The 13,368-nt window shown below is 43.2% G+C and overlaps 1 pseudogene; it reads right to left on the reverse strand.

The window, feature by feature from the left end:
• Positions 1–3,539: 3,539 nt before the first annotated feature.
• Positions 3,540–13,368, reverse strand: part of LOC127223887 (replication protein A 32 kDa subunit-like) — a 37,474-nt pseudogene continuing 27,645 nt past the window's right edge.

Raw genomic sequence — 13,368 nt, forward strand, 5'->3', positions numbered from 1 at the left:
TGTAATATAAGTGTCTCTATGGCGCAGAACCTATTTGTTCGATATGAATTCTCACCGACATAGGCTCCAGTGAACAAAAATAAGTTAGTTCATTTTCCTAAATAGTGATTTAATTTTCTACATCTGAATTCTCATTGTGCTTGATACAGAAACTTAATACAGCCACATTCAGACAATGTAGCATCTGCTAAGGCAAATGAGGTGGAGATCAGTTATATTGAAAATGTCTCTTAGGAGGGGCAGAGTATGAGATCCCCACCACAGAGTTCTGGAGAGACCTGCCTTAGCCCTAGGCTGCCATCATGAGAGATGTGGTGGAAGTCTGGCCCTGCAGAGTCCCTTCACTCAGCTTTACCACAAGGTGCTCAGCCTCATTTCATTATGATTCCCCTTGGTGCCAACATCACTCTCTGAAGCTTATGGTTTTCTTCAGCTCACCAATCACCCTTCATTTACCTCATTTCCATTCTCAGATGCCTGTCTCTATCGGTCCTTCCCCACTATTCTTCCTTCTCAGACAGGCTTTCTGTGACCCTAGAAAGACCAGGGGGTGGTCAAGAGTCTTCCAACTCTTCCTCCTCTCCCTCCTGTTTAGGGATCACCACAGGACAGAGGTGATTCCACACAGGGAAGTCCCCTTTTGTACATTTCCTGGTCTGGCCAGAAATCCCTGTATTATGTTTTGGAAACTACCATTGTTGTTCTTTTTGCTGTGGGGAGAGATGATGGAACAAGGGTGGTTACAAGGAATAAAGGAAACAATAAGCTGGATGTCATCTCCAAGTGCCACTCAGCCACACCATTATCATGTCAGGACAGCCACACCATTATCATGTCAGGACCGAGACTGCAACACAAAGAGGATCAGATCAAACATGCTCCATTGAGACAGGGAGCCACACAAAGTCCTGAGGGTTCTGGGAGGTGAGATTCAGCTGTTAAGTCCACAAAGTGGGGTGGGTGAGTGGACCACAGTCCCCACAAGTCTTCTGTCTAACGGAGAGACAATGTTGATATAATTTGTTTTCCATCCTAATTCTCTGGCTCCACTTAAAACATAGATTTATTATATGCTTGGAGCTGAAAGCCAAGTGTCCTAATGTGTTCTAAAAGGCAGGAAAAAGTGTATTAACATACAAACCTGCTGTTGTTCATTGACCTACCAGTTGCAAGTGGTAGAAGAAATAATGTTTTAATTTGAAGTTGTGTATCCAAACACATCCATACCTGGATGCCATTGTCAGATGAGACTGCCAGGATAGTCTTACAGCAGGTCAGCAAGGCTTGTCACCCCACAGAAAGGGGATCAAACATCCAGGCTTCTCACAGGGAAGAGCTGTTCTTCATACCAAAAGAGCAAGAGTGAAACGAACCATGACTCTTGCCAAAGTTTCCAATGGTCTACCTGTTGTTTCAGCACCAGCATATTGAACAGCGGCTGGACACCCCTGCAAGGGCTCCCTCTTCTTCACCATGCCCTGCCACTCCACCAGGCCTTTAATGGCTTATCCACAAAATAGTGATGAAGTAAGTAAAAGTTGTGTGGGTGTCTTCTAGTCTTTCCTCCTTGATGTGTTCTCTGCTCTTCCCACCCTTGGGGTTTTCTGGTGATTAACTGCCAGAGAGGAAAGTATAAAGATCCTCTTTTCCCCCTGAAGATGTTGGACTCTTGTAAAATAAACCCTCCATCAGTAGAATGATATTAAATCCAAAATGTTGATAGGTCATCTTTTTAGGGAGTGGGGACAGCTGTCAGGGACTTCAGAAGAGGTGTAGGAGGCACTCCTTAGGAGTTGTGACACCTGGTTCACATCAAACCTCTGTGAGCCTTGTTTTCCCTGTTGGTAAATTGGGGGGCAACCAGTGAACTTAATAGCCTGCTTTGCAGATTCAACAATGGAATGGCATAGACAGTGTGTGCAAGATGCCCCCAAGGGACTGTCTTAATTCACACAGCTGTTATCACCTGTGGTTACTCTATGGATTCAATCAAAAGATTTTCAGATGGGTAGTAGAATACTAAAATGTGTCAGTGGGAGTAGTTACTCTTTCTACTGACCTGTCATATACAATAAATACCTGTTTCCCTCAGTTAGGCAAGTGCTGAGGAGAGAGGTTCTATGGAGTGGAGTGGGAGTGGCTGGCCAGTTAGTGTGTGAGGAGAGCTCTGTGCCCTCTGTCTGACTACACATTGCATGGCTTTCAATAACTAGTACCAGTGTCAGCAAGAGCTAAGAGCTGGGTTGAAGATGTACTCAGACCACATCTCCATATTTTATATTTCCCAAGACTGACCCATGTGCAGCATACCTTCATTCTGAGACAGGTTTGCATAGCATATAGCCAGGTACAGAGACACATTGTGAGTTGTTGAGACCTGGAAGAATTATGAACTCTAGCAGAAATAGCCAACTAAGGAATAGCTAAGGAGTGCTTTCCCTCCCTCCATCCCCCACCAGCATCACTGGGTGTGAGCATCTTCAAGCTCACAGGAACAATCATGCACTCCATATATTCTCTTTTTATGGTCCTTACTGATGTAGCAGCAGCATTACTCAGGCTTGGCTGTCCCATCTCCAAAGCTGATTTCTTTTGCATCTGTGTTTATATGGATATCATTTGAGCAACTACCCCCCCACTCCTGCTGCCAGCTCCCATTCTGCACTTCACGTATTAAGTTCACTTAAACAGAAATCTTTCTCTCTGGGTGTGTTTCTTTCCCATCTGCTTCCCCCCCCCCCACCTTATCCTAGCAAATTTTATTTTTTGTAGCAATCCTGTGATATCATTCACTGTTACTCCTTACTTCCTAAGTTGCTTCTATACCTTTCAGGATGGAAGTGGTTGGGGACACAGAACACTGTGGTTGACATTTGCAACAATTCTTCTTACCTCTAGTATTTCTAGAAGTGTTACATCAATATTTAAGAGCAAAGATCTCACCGATGACTGTATTTCATATGTGTAGGATGATTTACATCTGGTTTTGGAATGTACTTTAATTTTAGGGAGTTTGGGAGGCAGGAGGGAAAATGTGGCTTATTATGCAGCTTTCTCTAAATGTGCAGACTTCAGCTGCATATTGTGTTGGCACATGTGTGTCTTCTGAATGTTAGAGTCACAGTGAGGTAGGGATTGTGTAGAAATGGTTTTTATTTTACTAACTAGCCAAAATATGGTGAAGCAAGTCTGTCTCTGAACGTGAATATGTTTTTAGGTTAGTAATATTTTTCAGTGGTTTCTATTGGGTCAGAGACTGTGTTCTCTCTTGTGGATTCATGATAATCTGTTACAAACCCTCCAGTTCTGTCCAGTTCATATAAATGTGTCAGGACAAAGGAGAAGATCCATCTACTTGGGGTGAATGTTCCACCTTTCTACAGCAGCCTCATCCGATGAGAGGCCCAGAGTCTTCTGTGTGCTCTGGAAGCTTACATGAGGTTAGCTGACATGTATGAGGGAGAAGGGTAGGCAGATGCCACACTCTGGGGGCAGTTTCCCCAGGTCACTGCATCTGTATTATATGTGGTATTCCTGGCTCAGCTCTTGTGAACAGGCCACATTTTCACCTATAAAGAAGAGAATGGGTAAAAGATTATCCAGCAGAACAATGGACCCTGAGTTGAAAAACACCTTAATGATTACAAATCTTTTCAAGGGTCAACAGGCTGTATTAAGCCTGCGTCATCTCTAAAGAACATTAGACTAATACTGAGCTGGACTTTACAGCCCACACCATGTTGAGGCTCTTACTCCTTTTTTCCTGCCTTGAGAAAGTAAAGGGGTTCCAATAGCCCCCAGTAGAACTGTTTTATTAAACATAGGGACACATTTATTTTTGCAAAAATTGTAGTACAATTTCTTATGCATTCTGCCCTGTGATGCTACCACTTTGGAACTGTGTTCACATAAAACCACTTTAAGCCACAGGCAAGACAAGAAGGGAAGGAAAATGCAGTTTTGAAAGTAAAGCTGCAGACCCAGCATGGAAAGCAAAAGTGGGAGAGTCCTTTCCTGGCTCTCAGCCCACAGGACTTAGTATTATTGTTCATCATCCCAACAGGATGCCTTTCAAGAAGAGAAGCATTAAGCAGCCCTGTCTCACTCTCCTAGTACCATCCCTCCTTCAATCCTGTCCATCCAGGGGGTTCTAACTAGCTCATTTGGAACTTCTGTTATGAAATCGAAGGCTGGTTTACTCCTTGCCAACTGACTACCTTCTTTTGAACCATGAAACAACAAAACAGAGCAGCAGTAAGTTTCTAGAGGATGTCAGTTGAGACCTTTCTTCTATTTGAAACCTCCTCCTTAGAAGTCACCATCCAAACCTGCACAGCTGGAGACAACAGATGATGAAAACAGATCCAGTTGGAAATATGTCAGGTACCCAAAGAGCTACAGTTGCACTTTTGGAGTTAAAATGATTAACATCCACAGTAGAATAAAGATGTCCCTCACTGCTCAGAAAACATACTGCTTGCTGGCTTGCTTGAGGTCATAGGTGTGTACTGGAGCTGCCTCCTAAGATCCTTAATGTTCAATCCTTATGGTTTTGAGAAACCTTAATCAAATCCAGCACTTGTTTTGGGGCCATAGTGGGGACATTTCCTGGCATGAAGTTATCCCCATGCCTCTGACAAAGTTTCTGAGTTCATCACTCCTGGTCAGCTGCTAAACATCCTCCCTGCTGAGACTGGTTGTTGGAGTTGCTGATCATCACATGAGTGAGAGTTGATTGCCCCCAGAATATGTTTGGTGAACTCATTCATATCTTCCAGGGGAATAATCTTAAAGGTTACCAGACTCTTCTTATTCTGAGACCTGAAAGAGCCAACCACTTTCACATATGTTTCTGGAGGAACCATAATGTTTTCACCACTGGCAATATGTGGGTCAACCCACTGGTGAACACCCATGGGCACAGCCTTCATAGCATCTATTGTTGTATTAGTTGGAACTTTTTCTGTATATCTGATTATTCCCAGAAGAGTGACCTGTGAAATCTCAACATTCCCTATTTTGAACACTTCATCAGTCAAAGTAGCAGAGAGCAGCTGAGATATGGTACAGGCATGGTGTGCTGGCTTCCTGGGCTTTATTTCCTTTCTATCTTAGAAGGCATCAGTGACCTGAAGCTCCCAGACTGCATATGCAGGCTCCCCCATAGGTGGAGCTACTGTAGCTTTGGCATCTGCTGTTCCACACTGTAGTCTAGGCTCCCCTGAGAAAGTGGCTCAGAAAGCTCCAGTCCAACAGTCTTGGTGAATACCTTACTGTTTGCTACCCTGGTGTGGTGGTGTAACTACTTTGGCACCAATAGCTGTTTGTCTGTGATGGTTTCACAAGTGGGAATGAGCCCATGACTGTTTTCTATAGTTCATTATCACCCTGGGGAAACTTTTGAGGGCAGTGAGAGGCAGGCATATTTGTGTTGATGAAGAGGTCATTCATCACAGGTCATATAGCCAAGGCCTTTGTAGTCACCCACCCCATGCCTTTATTTCCAGAGTTTTCCTCTTCCTGGCCTCTGAGGTCTGACTGATAACCTCCATAGCAGATGCTACTTCTGTAGCCCTTCTTCATAGTACTCTTATACCAACTTCCCAACCTCCATGATCAACCCTTCTCACACAGAGGAAGGGCACTGTAGGATGTTTCATCCATGGGAAGGAGCCCATCAGTTTTAGTTATATAAATAGTAATGTTTATCACATGTATCAGAGGCAGGGCCTCTTGCAGAGTCCCAGAACTGTGTAGAGCCCATGACTGTCTTCTATGGTTCATTACTACACTGGGAAACGTCATCAAACCAAAGGAAACATATCAGAGGAAGGTCAGACTTGGCAAAGGGTAAAACCATTTCGAAGGGTAGAAAACACCTGAAGTATCCAGATCAGATACAAAGACTTTCAACTGATCACTTAGTCAGGATATACGCTTGCCTGTAATTTGAAGGGAAGTGAACAATTTTAGTTTTAGATAGCTTTCAACTCTGTCTTGAGCAGGTTCTTGTCATTTATTTACTAAGTTGATTTTGAGCCAAGGGATAGGTCCAGCAGCTTTTGGAGTTATTTTGAGCCGGGGGGGGGGGGAGGGGGAGATGGTATCAAGTTCTGTTTGGTGACTCCAGAGCAGACTTTCTCTTCTAGATACTTGTTTTCTGTTTGGTAAGCCATTCAGTAGCTTGGGTCATGTGGAAGTGGGTTTGAAGGACCTAGGAGGAAGTCAAATAGTTGATCAAGTGTAGCTCAGAGTCCTCAGAATACCTTGCCCATGTGGATCTGTGCTCACCCTGGCACATGCTCTCCAGTTGTCCTAAGAGAAGAACAGTTGACCACATGTGTTAACATGGCACTGGGTAATCCTGAGGGGCAGAGTTCTGCACTTCACTTTAAGAAACCCTGCAGGGGAGTGGGGAGACAGAATCACAGAGACACCCATTCTTGTGTCTACTATCTCATTGCTGGCACTCCAGATGTCCTTGTGGGGCACACAGGGAAGACTTCTGATGGAGCTGAGAGATGGAGTGAAAACTGTCACAGTAATGCATTGCCAACAGCCAGGAGTCCTTTCTTAATTATATCTTGATTGGAAGCAGAGTGCTGGAGGGCACTGAACAGCTCAAGGGAAATACCAAGGCAACTCAAAGACAAACTCCACCGACTGGAAGTGTTGGTGAGATCCAGTCTTTGGCTAGTAAAGAAGTCAATGAGGGTTAGAGGAACAGAAAGTAATTGTGAGACAGATTGGAAAGAAGTCTCCAGGAAATAAATGCATAGGAGCTTTGAAAGACAGACACATAGGTAAGGAGTGTGTGATTAAGAGGTGGCTTTGGTGGCATGTTTCCTAGGTGCCTATCTGCCCCCTAGGATACAGAATCATGTGACATCTATGGAGGATGTAATGGTAAAGTCAACACTAGAGTGTGTGTGTGTGTGTGTGTGTGTGTGTGTGTGTGTAGGGGAGAGGGAGAGTTGCTCATCATGTTCTGGGGAGAGAACAATTTTCCTGATTTTAGTTTAATGATGAGAACACTGTGACTGTGAAGACACTGCTGTTGTTCTGGAATCAGCCTTAAGTATTATTTGTTTGCTGTCATCTAAACTGATAATTCCCTCCCCCCCCCATTCCTCTCTCTCATTCCTGGCATGTCAAGTGCCTACCTCTAATCTATGCTGATAATGACTTAGGTAAACAAGTTGAAAATTTCTCACTCTTCCCTAAGGATGTACAAGAGGAAGGGAAGGAAAACAAGGCAGCCTTTTCATGGTTAATCAAGGAAGACAATTACACCATGGATTTATTCTTCTCATGTTCTCATTTTTCCTATCTTTTACAGCTTTGGAATCTTAACTGGGCTTGGAGAGGATAAGGGTAGAAGATGGAAACTTATTCTTGAAATTAAAAGTTCTGTTTTTCACAAGGCCTTGGTTGAACTGTCCAATGGCTGCATTTAACAAACATGAGTTAAAGGAAAGTCACATTGTTCAACCTTCACAGAGCCAGTCTATGAATAGCCATGCCTCTGTGAATCAAGTCTTACAGGCAGCATGGTGATATAAATTTTTTTCTTTTTCCTTAAATGCTTGATTCTTTCCCCAGATTTATTCTCATGGATATCAGGTCACTTTTGTAAGGATTCAGGCATTATGCTGGCCTGCCCCTATCACCTGGTAGAATGCACTCAGGAAGCACCCTGGTCAGCCCAGCATTTCATGGTTGTATAGTCTGCACACAGAAAGAGCCCTACCTGTTGTTCTTTTGCTGCAGCTATTGCCTATGAAACACACACACGAGACTCAGTGCCCACATGGAGTTTATTGGTAGAGGGGAGAGAAAGGTGGAGTAGCTGGTGGCCAACCGAAAGCTGGAGAGAGGGGGTAGAGAGGAAGGGCAAAAGAGAGCAAAAAAGGAGCACGCTTGGTGCCCTTGCTTTAAAAGGAAAACTTGCACATGTGTAACTGAGTTCCCTGCACAGCCAGGTAACTCCTGACATAGAGATGACATGGCCCATCATCAGGGGGCGGGGCAGCAGACTGCTGGTTTTCAATACCACCCACTCACACTCTCTTTCCTGTTTCTCTCTTTCTGCTCTCTTTTTCCCTCTTTCTTTCCTGCTGTTCCCCTGGGGGCAACAGGGCTTTTCCTGTCTCCCTCTTCTCTTCTGTCCCCTCTCTCTGTGTCTCTTTATCTCTTTTCTCTTTCTTCCCCCTCTCCCTCTGCTTGCCCTTTCTAATAAAACTTCTCACTAAACTCTGTCTGCCTGGCATGTTTGTCCCTCATCCTCAGTCACCCTTGCCTAACATGGAATCTGCCAAGGTCCCCCTCATGCTTTATCATAACAATTGTGACAACTGTTGAAATAACACATCTTCCTTGTGAAATTTCAACCACTCTCTGTCAACTCGTTCCATTGTATTTGGTCCTGTTACATTTTGTCTTGTTCTTCCCCTTCATTTTGGAAGGGATCTGAACCCTGCCTGGAAGACAGAGACCTCTGTGAATGTTCCAGGTCCCTCACCAAAGCTCTATTTTGGTGCTTTAGTCAAATCTTTGTAAGTGCTTATTTGCTTTTATCCTCCTACTACCAACCCTTTTCCCTAACCTCTAACATTTGCCAACCTGGAGTAAATTCAGTGCACCCTCTTAGAAGGCTAGGATATGGGTATGTTGATAGTATGGGACATTATCAGAGGGAAATAGTAAAAAGGAATGATGGTCAAGGAAAATTTCAAGTGCATGAATTATATTTATATTTCTCTCTTTACATCAACACTTCTCTCCCCTCTTGTGGGTCCTTATGTGAACAATTCCCCTTCTCTCTCTCTCTTTCATTTTTTTTTTTGAGTCACAGACCACACACATTAATTTACTGTGATATGCCTCCAAGTGTGTGTGTGTGTGTGTGTGTGTGTGTGTGTGTGCGCACGTGCACATGCTTCATGCTCTGTATAGCCTCATCCAGGAGGAAGCCTGAACTTCCTTCTCATTCAGATATTTCTGCCCAACTGGCTCTCATTTCCAAGGCAAACACTACTTAACTGATGAACTAAAATATTCTTGAAGGGGAAAAAAATAGTGTTCTCTTTCCTCTTCGAATCTTTGACATTTAAAAGGAGACTTCAGAAATTATTTTAACTCAAAGGAATGGTGGAAATCGTGATAGAAATATTTTTAACTAAGTGTTTCTATTGTTCAGTCCGAATATATATGTCACTCTGTTGTTGTTGTTTCTAAGAAAAGTCAGTATTGAGGTCAGTGAGAGAGAAATTTTGAATACATGTGCCTGGAGTGGATTAGCAACATCATTCATTTATAAAATCCTGCAAGTATTGGTCATTCATCAGGAGGCATTAACTGAACATCTACTGTTTTCCAGACTACGAGATATGCCTAGGATACAGATGATAAATAGAGCAATATGGCAGGTAGTAAAAAGTAATGACCAAAGCTCAAGTCCTGACTTCTAGGCCAGGAACACTTGCCAGCCCTATCCCATCCATCAAAATGGGGAACAAAAAGAAGGGGGAAGATGTAATAAAATGCATGCTTGAATGTAATTCATTCTACTCTCTGACTGTGACTACAGAAAAGGGTTGGAAAAGCAAGAACAATACTTCAGTCAGAGAAAGCTGATCAGCATATTTAAAAATCAATTTCCATTTTAATAGCATGTGTCTTTTACATATCAAATGACATGTCTGGCAAACACTAGAAGGCAACATTTTTGGAGGCTTTAAGCTTCTCAACAGTAGATGAAGTCATCTTACAGGGACCACAAAGTCACTTAGCATCTGGCATTCTTGTCTATCCTGATGGGGACAAGGGAAAGAGTGCTTCCAAGTAGCAGAGTGAACTTGGCTCTTGTCTTGATGGTGTGCAGGCAGGGAGACCTGTTCACCATCTGACCTTCTTACTGAGCCTGTATGAAGATTACTCCCCCCAAGCAAGAATAGTACAATTCGCCATTAGGCATACAAGAGTTTCCACAGAAATCACAGCAGAGCACAAAACAAAGAGTGGAAGGCATTCACAAAACCTAGGACAACCAGTATTTCAGTGTGTAGCTATCTGGTCTTTTAAAGTTCACTTGTATGCATGTGTAGTTGGTATTTTCTTTGGGCTGCCAACTAGCTCACAAATAAAGACATGGAGACTTATTATTAATTATGAATGCTCAGCTTTAAGCTTGTCCCATTTGCTCTTTTAACTCAGTTTAACCTGTTCCTATTCATCTACCTTTTGCCTCAAGGCTTTTATCTTTCTTTCATTCTGCATGTCCTACTTCCCTACTTCTGCTTCCTCCAAGTCTGTCTGTGTGGTCCCTAGTGTCTCCCTAGCATTTCTTCCATAGGCCAAATTCCTCCTTCTATTTATTCTCCCTATCCAAAAGTTGCACCTATAAGTCTTCCTTGTTATTGGCCATTCAGCTATTTATAGACCAACCAGGTGCAAGAATTTTGCTGACTGAGCTGTCTACCCTGCCCACCATCACAGAGTTCCCAGTTTTCTCTTTGGTCTTGTGCTTTGCAGATGAAGTTCAAAGAGGTGTATGTAAGAATCTGAGGTAGCACATGTAATGTGGGCATCTTATTCCTTCCATACTGCTTGCATACAGAACTCACATGGCCTCCCAAGCACAAAATTCTGATGGCTCCACAAGGCAAGGGCCCTTCTTGAAACCAAAAGTGAGTGTGTAAGGTATAGTGCTGGCAGTTGGAAGAGGTCACCGTCCCCTAAAGCCAGGACTTGTTTCTAACACAGAAAGAGAACAAGAAAGCTTTATAGAATATGAAGATCAGAAGACCTCACCATGTACTTCGTAACTCATGCCGTGGCCCCTGTCAGTCATCACCAGAAATGCCAAGGAAGGGAGAAGAGGGGGTGGTACTTCCTCTTTTCAGTCCTTCTTCCTGTTAGTGAGACAGAATTGGTAGATGGCCTTGGTCATGTAAAGATGATTGATTTTATTTTTTGTATCATTTCCTCCGTTCTGGCAAGAAAGTGATCTAAGGGCCCTGAAAATGAGTTAAATGACCTCATTTGTATTTAAAACCAGTACTGCACAGTAGAAAGATGACTGCTACTATCCAGGCTTACGATTCAAACATTAAGTTTTTCTTTACTTAGAACATTAGCAAATTTAAAAGATGCCACATTAAATCAGATGGATGACCACTGAAGATGGTCTTGCTCATGGATTCCATGTCAGACTCCATCAAACCAGCCAGTCTTGGCTGGATAATATATTGAGATCATTTGTACAAGTTATTCAATATAATGTATTATTTATCTATAGTTTTCAAAGGTCTTTTTTAAAAAACAGAACATATGCATGCCACAGAGTTTTCAGGCTTTCAGTGCCCTCACAGAGCTAGACATTCAAACCTAAACTGAGACCCCATTGCTACCCAAAGTTCAGTACACATTATATTCATTCTTTTTTTTAATTTTATTTAATTTTATATAACAGTCCAATTAAATGAAAACAAACATTTATACACAATATTTGGGAATTTGGGCGTCATTCTTTCCAAACTACTTCCTGTTGGTAAGGGGCGCTGTCTTGGGGGATTCGAAGAAGATTCAGATATCCTGGCTGTAGTCTGTAGGGCTGTTTTGTCCAGCTGTTTTGAATGTAGGATCAGCTTGTACTCTGTTTCAGGCGGTCTGGCGTGATCAAGCCACATTAGTCTGGAAGGAATCCACATCTTTTCATTTTCTGTGGAAACAAAAATAGAAATCTATTTCCCCAGTAACTTGTCCTTCAACTTAAATTTTGGAGTCAAAGCATTTTTTTTTTTTTTAGTTTGATATATTATTTTACATGTCGATCCCAGTTCCTTCTCCCTCCCTCCCTCCCTCCCTCCCTCCCTCCCTCCCTCCCTCCTTCCCTCCCTCCCCCCTGCCCTTCCTCACTCCTTCCCTCCCTTTTTACCCTCTCTGCCCTCTCACATGCACTCTAAACACCCTCCCCTCCCATCCCCCCACCCCAATTCCATATGTAGGGGAGTGCCATCCAGTTGGGGTCATGTAGATCTGACAGGTCCTGTGAAGTAGGGACTAGGGCTTCTCTCCTGTCTCTAGATTAAGGCAGTTATCCCTCCATGGGGGATATGTTCGCAAAGTCCTTTTGTGCACCAGGGATACATCCTGGCTCCACTGTCTGAGGTCTCTTTGACTGCTCAGTCCTTCTGGCTGAGACCCATAATCAGGGGGGGCCTGAGTCAGTCCCATGCTGGCTTCCCAGCTATCAGTCTAATGGCCATTAGCTCCTCCTTGTTTAGGTAAGCTGTCTCTATGTGTTTCTGCTGCCTGGTCTTGTCCTCTCCATCTGCATCTGGGTTCTAGTTCGACTCAGTGTTTATGTATGGGTGTTTGATCCTGTTTTCAACAGGCATTAGTTGAGGGCTCCATGGAGAAGTTAGTTGGTGATCTCACTCTCCTGGAAGGACATTTATGATAGCCTTTCCACGTAAGCTCAACTTGTTAGTTGGGAGCAGTCTTATAGTTCTCTAGACCTTTCTTTGTGTTCAATTTTATCTTCAAACCAATATTGGCTCCCTCTTTTATGTTCTCTCTCTCTGTCTCTGTCTCTCTCTCTTTCCTATCTTCTATTCCTAACCAGGCTCAATATTCCTGGTCGCACATGTTTTCCTTTCCTCCCCCTCATTTTCTCCTACTTCTCTCTCCATTCGCTGTCCTCCCCCACTTCACCTGAGCTCTGGGGGACTTGTCCCTTCCCAGTTCTGTGAGGGACTTTATATGAATCTCTTAGAATACACCTTGTATCCTAGTTCATCTGGTGATGTGAATTATAGGCTGGTGATCATTTGATCTAGGTCTAAAATCCATATATGAGTGAGTACATACTGTGTTCCTCTTTTTGTGACTGGGTTATCTCATTCAGGATGGTTTCTTCAAGTGCCATCCACTTGCCTGCAAATTTCAAGATACCGTTATTTTTTTTCTGCAGAGTAGTATTCCATTGTGTAGATGTGCCACATCTTCATTAACCACTCTTCAATTGAGGGGCATCTAGGTTGCTTCCAGGTTCTTGCTATTACAAATAGTGCTGCTATGAACATAGTTGAACAGATGTCTTTGTTGCATGGATGTGGATCATTTGGGTATATGCCTAAGAGTGGGATTGCCAGGTCCTGTGGTAAACTAATTCCCATTTTCCTGAGGAACCGCCATACTGATCTCCAAAGTGGCTGTATGAATTTGCACTCCCACCAGCAGTGGAGGAGTGTTCCACTTTCTCCACATATTCTCCAACATAAGTCATCATTGGTGTTTCTAATTTTAGCCATTCTGGCAGGGGTAAGATGGTATCTCAAAGTTGTTTTGATTTGCATTTCCCTG

This window comes from Phodopus roborovskii, unplaced genomic scaffold (assembly GCF_943737965.1).
Source record: "Phodopus roborovskii unplaced genomic scaffold, PHOROB, whole genome shotgun sequence".
Taxonomy (NCBI): Eukaryota; Metazoa; Chordata; class Mammalia; order Rodentia; family Cricetidae; genus Phodopus; species Phodopus roborovskii.